Source organism: Oncorhynchus gorbuscha, linkage group LG21 (assembly GCF_021184085.1).
Source record: "Oncorhynchus gorbuscha isolate QuinsamMale2020 ecotype Even-year linkage group LG21, OgorEven_v1.0, whole genome shotgun sequence".
Taxonomy (NCBI): Eukaryota; Metazoa; Chordata; class Actinopteri; order Salmoniformes; family Salmonidae; genus Oncorhynchus; species Oncorhynchus gorbuscha.
In genome coordinates this window covers 51,554,150-51,561,825 of record NC_060193.1, presented here as the reverse complement: position 1 = coordinate 51,561,825, position 7,676 = coordinate 51,554,150, and the positions used below count along the sequence as shown (strand labels likewise).

The window sequence follows — 7,676 nt, the reverse complement described above, 5'->3', positions numbered from 1 at the left end:
TTGCTGCACGGGAGAATAATAGACAGGGTTGTCAGATCTCAGGAAATGTCCTGGCAACAGTATAGAAAGACTGTGATGGATTTGCAGTTAAGGTTTGGATTCAATAAATCAGTCAACGTGTATTACAATACGGGCTCACATGCAGTGGAGGCTGTTGAGGGGAGGACGGCTCATAGTAATGGCTGGAATTGAGTCAATGGAATGGTATCAAACACATCAAAGACATGTGTTTGAAACCATTCTATTGACTCCATTCCTGCCATCATTATGAGCCATCCTCCCCTCAGCAGCCTCCACTGCTCACATGTAACCCATAGAAAACATTATTTTCACTATGGTCACTGTTGAATAACTGTTTACTTAAACATGTGTAGTTACATAATGAAAATAATGACTTCTACACTAGCTCTATGGTCTGACATGCTCAGGTCTTAGAATGATAGACTAGAAACAGCTGCAGCTCACACCATATCTTTAACACGACGCACGCACGCATGCACGCGCACACACACACACACACACACACACACACACACACACACACACACACACACACACACACACACACACACACACACACACACACACACACACACACACACACACACACACACACACACACACACACACACACACACACACACACACACACACACACACTTGATTTTCTATTGTCGATGGGACCTAAAATGTATTTCCATTCAAAATCTTATCTTCCCTAAATAAGGAGCTTTTCAACAATGTCTACTGCAACGGTAGAGGAAGAGATTGAAAGGTTGACAAGAAACAAAAGCCAACAATCAATTGCAGCTAGAGACAGGAGAAACTTGTTACACACAAAGGCCTACTCATTTCTATTCATATTCAAGTTTCTATCCTAGCCTATCACAAATTAACATTTAAGCACCACTAATCTGACACTAGTTTGTTAGCTATTTAAAACTATCGAATGTTGAAATTAGTTGAAATCAAATTGCATTAATAATGTATTATACTGTAGTAAATAGCCTTCAGAGGAAAAACAGGATCATAAAGTTGCTTATCAGCATACCACCCTGCATACCACTGCTGGCTTGCTTCTGAAGCGAAGCAGGGTTGGTCCTGGTCAGTTCCTGGATGGGAGACCAGATGCTGCTGGAAGTGGTGTTGGAGGGCCAGTAGGAGGCACTCTTTCCTCTGGTCCAAAAAAATATCCCAAAAATATCACACTGCCATGTGTAGGGTGCTGTCTTTCGGATGGGACGTTAAACGGGTGTCCTGACTCTATGGGGTCATTAAAGATCCCATGGCACTTATTGTAAGAGTAGAGGTGCTAACCCCGGTGTCCTGGCTAAATTCCCTATCTGGCCCTCAAACCATCACTGTCACCTAATAATCCCCAGTTTACAATTGGCTCATTCTTCCCCATCCTCTCCCCTGTAACCATTCCCTAGGTCGTTGCTGCAAATGAGAATGTGTTCTCAGTCAACTTACCTGGTAAAATAACAAATAAACAAAATCAGTGACCTTATTAGGGGTGGCAGGGTAGCCTAGTGGTTAGAGCATTTGACTTGTAACCGGAAGGTTGCAAGTTCAAACCCCTGACCTGAATAGGTACAAATCTGTCATTCTGCCCCTGAACAGGCAGTTAACCCCTGTTCCTAGGCTGTCATTGAAAATAAGAATTTGTTCTTAACTGACTTGCCTGGTTAAATAATGGTAAAATGTAAAAAATTAGGAATTAGTTCTGTGATTCTCCATAATGTAAGATGTAAAACAGATGTCACTTAACAGCAGGAAATCTTTCTGCCCAGCCACTCCTTTTCGTCCCTAGCCAACCTGTTCCTTGTTCCTAGACTAAATTTCATTTTTGCTTGTGTCAAGTACGTGAGAAATACATACCTGAAAGAGTGCCAACACTGGGTATAGAAGTGAAAACATTTGGTGTCTGAATCATATTGACATGTTTCTGGGCCTGGGCCAAGTATCATGTTCTTCTTTCTCTCAAGTCATGCCAGAACAATGCATTAAATACCCACTGAGCTCTGAGATGGATAATGGATTGTTAAACATTTATTTATAATAAAGTGATATCAATTAGACTATACAGTACATATAAAGTCACTCTTTACAATTATCTAATATATTTATAGATACCCCATCAATGCTGTAAACCTCATATTGGCACAATAAAATCTGATAAAAGGTTTTCTATTTACAGAATCACAGTGCAGTATATACAATATTGAAGGACAATATATTGCCATGGTAGTAATGTCCACACAGAATGAAACAGAACACTGTATTATATTTCATGTCCTTATTTTATGCCATATCTGTGGCTGCTGGCCTTTCGGCTGAAGCTGTGTTACTGGGCTTACTGACGACAGCCAGGCTGAGTTTGAGGTGAGTCCTGAACTTGGTCCACCAGGGGCCCCAGGGGAACACACTGAGGAAGGCCTGCTGGAACTTGTCCCCGGCCAGGGTGTACAGAGCCAGGTTAAAGAAGGTGTTGAGCCCCGCTACGGGCCTGGACACGATATAAGCGGTGTGGACCCAGTGCACCAGCATACATGACGACTCAGGCTTCATCCTGGTGTCTACTCTAAGGATCCTCAGGATGTGGTATGGCAGGAAGCACACCACGAACACCACCAGGATCAGTACTGTGAGGCGGCGTGCCCATACCCGGCAAGGGTTGTGGGTGTGGGGCCCTTTGGCAAGTTCACAGACCACACCGGCGTAACACACCACCACCACCACCAGGGGCAGCAGGTAGCCCAGCACGGTCAGCAGCCAGCCGTACCACCACAGGACAGCCGGGTCGCTGCTAGCAAAGTCCAAACACTGGGTCTTGTTGTTTTTAGTCTCCATGGTGATCATGGTGAGCATGGGAATGATCTCTGCCACGGCTATGGCCCAGACCACAGCGCACGCCAAGATACCCCACCTCTTCTGCTGCACCTGCGCCGCCCTCAGAGGATGCGTCGCCACAACATATCGAAACACAGCCAAACAGGTGAGAAACAGTATACTACCATATAGGTTAAAGTGGAACCCGAAACGCAGAAAGCGACACATGAAGTCGCCCAGGGTCCAGGATTCACCGTTGGTGTAGTAGTAGACCATGAAAGGCAGACTCAGAACATACAGAAGATCTGTCAACGCCAGGTATACTGCTGGACTTCCAGGGTCATAGCTTGATCAGGTAGATGGCGATGGAGGTGACGTTACCCAGCAGCCCCACAACGAAAATGACGCTGTACATGACGGGCAGGTAGTAGCGTTTCATCAGGCTGTCCACGTTGGTGCAGTTATCGTCGGATTTGTTCCCGCTGTAGATGGCACTAGACATGACGTGCTGTGAGTGTTGTTACAGGCCTAGAAGAGGAGCCCAAGTAGAGACAGACAGGTATATAACTATATACGTATATAGTGAGCTCCAAAAGTATTGGGACAGTGACACATTTGTTGTTGTTTTGCTCTGTACTCCAGCGCTTTGGATTTGAAACGTAACCTCCCCTGTTATTGTAATGGTGAGAGGTTAGCATGTCTTGGGGGTATGATATTTGTACGTCTGTAATTTTCTCACTCTTCGTTATTCATGATTAATTCAGGATTGTCCATAACCACGGTGCCGTGAAGGTGCGCGCACACATCACTGAAGACCCTTCATTGCATGAGGAACACAACAGCATTGTTGACAAACTTGCTAAGCAGGGTGATACTTGGGATATCAGATGTTGACAGATGCGACACCTGTCAGTGCAGTTCGTGTTACTGCTATGGATCTTAAGGAGTATCAGAAATAGTTATGGTCTCTGATGGGGAATTAGAGGCTAACTTGAAGTGGGATTCACTGCTGACTGTCACGTTCTGACCTTTATTTCCTTTGTTTTGTCTTTATTTAGAATGGTCAGGGTGTGAGTTGGGGTGGGCAGTCTATGTTTGTTTTTCTATGTTGGTTTTTGTGTTCAGCTTAGTATGGTTCTCAATCAGAGGCAGGTGTTGTTAGTTGTCTCTGATTGAGAATCATACTTAGGTAGCCTGGGTTTCACTGTTGGTTTGTGGGTGTTTGTCGCCACACTGTTTGGGTTTTCGTCACATCGTTTATTGTTTTGTATTTCAGTGTTCAGTTCATTTTTATTAAATCGTCATGAACACTTACCACGCTGCATCTTGGTCCGATCCTTTGGTCCGATCCTTACTGCTCTTCAGACGAAGAGGAAATCTGCCGTTACAGAAACACCCACCACAAAAGGACCAAGCGGTGTGGTAACGGGTAGCAGCAGCGAACACAAGACTCCTGGACTTGGGAGGAGATTATGGACAGTAAAGCACCCTGGGCACAGCCAGGGGAATATCGGCGTCCCAAGGCAGAGCTGGAGGCAGCGAAGGCAGAGAGGCGCTGGTATGAGGAGGCAGCACGGCAGCAAGGCAGCGCGGCTGGAAGCCCGAGATGCAGCCCCCAAAAAAGGCACACGGGGAGTGTGGTGAAGCCAGGTAGGAGACCTGCGCCAACTTCCCATGCTTGCCGGAGAGAGAGGGACGGGCAGGCACCGTGTTATGCGGTGGAGCTCACAGTTTCCCCAGTGCATGTGCATAACCCAGTGCGGTACATTCCAGCTCCTCGTATCGGCCGGGCTAAAGCGGGCATCGAGCCAGGTGCCATGAAGCCGGCTTTATGCATCTGGTCTCCAGTGCGTCTCCTCAGGCCGGCGTACATGGCACCAACCTTACGCATGGTGTCCCCGGTTCACCAGCAAAGCCCAGTGCGGGCTATTCCACCCCGCCGCACTGGCCTGGCTACCGGGCTGTCTCTCCGTCTTCTGCCTACAGGTGCTCCTGCCTGTCCAGCGCTGCCAGAGCCTACCTCCTATTCCTGAGCTGCTAGAGTCTCTCGTCCGTCCGGCAGTGTGGAGTCTCTCGTCCATTCGGGACCCGTGGCGTGGGTCCCCAGTCCAAGGTTGGCAGCGAGGGTCGCCGCTCTAAAGAGGCCACGGAGGCGGGCTAAGAGGCGCACTAAAAACTATGGTGGAGTCCACGTCCCGCGCCAGAGCTGCCACCGTGGACAGACGCCCACCCAGGCCCTCTCCTACAGGTTCAGGTTTTGCGGCCGGAGTCCGCACCTTTAGGGGGGGTGTACTGTCACGTTCTGACCTTTATTTCCTTTTGTCTTTATTTGGTATGGTCAGTGCGTGAATTGGGGTGGGCAGTCTATGTATGTTTTTCTATGTTGGTTTTTGTGTTCAGCCTAGTGTGGTTCTCAATCAGAGGCAGGTGTCGTTAGTTGTCTCTTATTGAGAATCATACTTGGGTAGCCTGGGTTTCACTGTTGGTATGTGTGTGTATGTTTCCGTGTGAGTGTTTGTCGCCACACGGTACTGTTTCGTTTTTTTCATCACATCGTTTATTGTTTTGTATTTCAGTGTTAAGGTCATTTTTAATAAATCGGCATGAGCACTTACCACGCTGCATCTTGGTCCGATCCTGCATTCTCCTGTTTCCTCTAAAACAGCTCAACTCGTGAAGCAGTTCTATTGGTGGCCGGGTTTGGTTGCTAATGTGGACCACTGGTGTAAGACGTGCTTGGTGTGTGCTTCTGTTAACCAGGGGTGGCCTGGTCATACAAGGCTCACCAGGTCAGACCCACCGAGGGGTACCTGGGAGTCTTTGCAGATCGACAATATCGTCCCCCTTCAACCTGCTAGGTTGCATCCCCACAAGGAACACATCTGTGCACACGACAGCACGTGTGTTGGCTAACCAGATCAATCTTCTCTGCGGGGTTCCAAACTGCTTCAAATCAGTTTTTTGTTCTATTTCTGTCTGAACAGGCTGGTGGTAGTTGTCCCCTGGACCACAGAGGCCAGGAGAGTGATGGGACCAACCTACATTTAGTTCGGACAGTGAGTAGAGCTTAACCATGCTCTGGTATGGAAGCATAGTGGGCCATACACAAACAACCAGATTCCACTTTATCCATAGGAGTAACAGGAACAGATAGATACATGGCCCTCTGTGGTTATCTCAGGACCAAATTGTGCCACACAGATCTGCTGTAACATAGGATCCAGCCATCTTCCCGCCTGCATAGACAATGACTTTCTGTTCAATCACATAGATATCAAGTTTAATCTTGGCATTTGTTTCCAACACAAAATAACAATCTGTTTCCAGTTATTGAATAAACCAAATTCACCCATAGGCATACTGAACACACTTTATTCTGTTTATAACAATGAATCCCAAGAAGTGTTACCACATGACGAATCTGCTTCCTGTCACATATATGTGCAAGCATGATGCACGTCATAACAGGACACATCAGCACATTGTTATTGTATAATCAGTCTTTTCCTATAGGTGACCTCTGCAGACCCAGACCATTTGTCTGGACAAAACTGCAGGGAGGGTATATACTGTGTTGGTTCGTGTGCTGCTAATTTCACAGCCTGGACAAATGTAAAGAGTTGTTCATGGTCAACAAAGTATTGTTTTAACTTTACTACATATCAGTGGAGGCTGCTAAGGGGGAGACGACTCATAATAATGTCTGGAACGGAGCTAATGGAATGGCACAAAACACATGGAAACCATGTTTGATGTTGTTGAGACCTTTCCACTCATTCCGCTCCAGCCATTACCAATTGCCCATCCTCCCCAATTAAGGTGCCACCAACCTCCTGTGCTACATGCGGTTACCACAATCCAACACAGTGTCCATAACCATATCCAGTCCCTAAAGTTGGTCCTGTTAAAAGAAACATTAACACAACCCTCTTGCATGATACTAGTCTAGTTACAGTTCATGTGTTCTACAACATACCTAATATTCTGGCAGCATTCCAGGTTCATTGTAGCAGTAATGGTAGAACACACATGGTTGAAGACACGTATTGAGGATTTGATTTCAGGTTCCAAGGGTAGACTTAATCACAGCTTTGACTGGCCTCTTTGAGCTGGAATCTCCATGTCTAAGACATATCAGCTGGCTAAACAATGACAATATACGGCATGGATTTCAAATCAAGTAGTTACTGGTTTTCAGCACCTGACGCTTGGTGTTGATAGTATCATCAAGGCCATCAAGTCAGAAGCTAAGAAATTATTGACGCTTAGTCGCATGGTTTTTGTCAAAACCCACACTGTGGAACACATAACTTATAGAACTTACACACAGGACTTGTTCACAGCTGCACGGCAGGAGATATTGGATCTCTGCCTGGGTAAGGCACCACGCCATGCACTGAATAACCTTATTGTTTCACTTGATCTAGAGAAATGGTTCAAGTCAGACAATATTCAGAATATTATATATGCAGAACTGTTAGCTGCTGTGATGTACAATTCTAGAGGATATTTTGGCTGTATTTGTTTTTATTTAACTTTCCCTTTTCTTTTTCCGGACCAAACATTTCCAACTCGAACTCCACCCTTTGTGGGTGGTCATTAAAGACCAAATCATCAAATGTGATCACTTTGCTGGCTATTTTTTTGTGAATGGTACCAATACGTTGGTAACAACTTGGTCTTGTTGTCCTGAGACTTCAAGTTATGTAATTTGCACCTGTAATACATTGTCACGACTTCCTCCGAGGTCGGGCCCTCTCTTTGTTCAGGCGGCATTCGGCGGTCGACGTCACCGGTCTTCTAGCCATTGCTGATCCATCTTTCATTTTCCATTGGTTTTGTCT

At 46.2% G+C, this 7,676-nt stretch overlaps 1 pseudogene; it reads right to left on the bottom strand.

Moving 5' to 3' along the window:
* Nucleotides 1-2,044: 2,044 nt before the first annotated feature.
* LOC124008033 lies at nucleotides 2,045-3,334 on the bottom strand (annotated as a pseudogene).
* Between the last annotated feature and the right edge of the window lie 4,342 nt (nucleotides 3,335-7,676).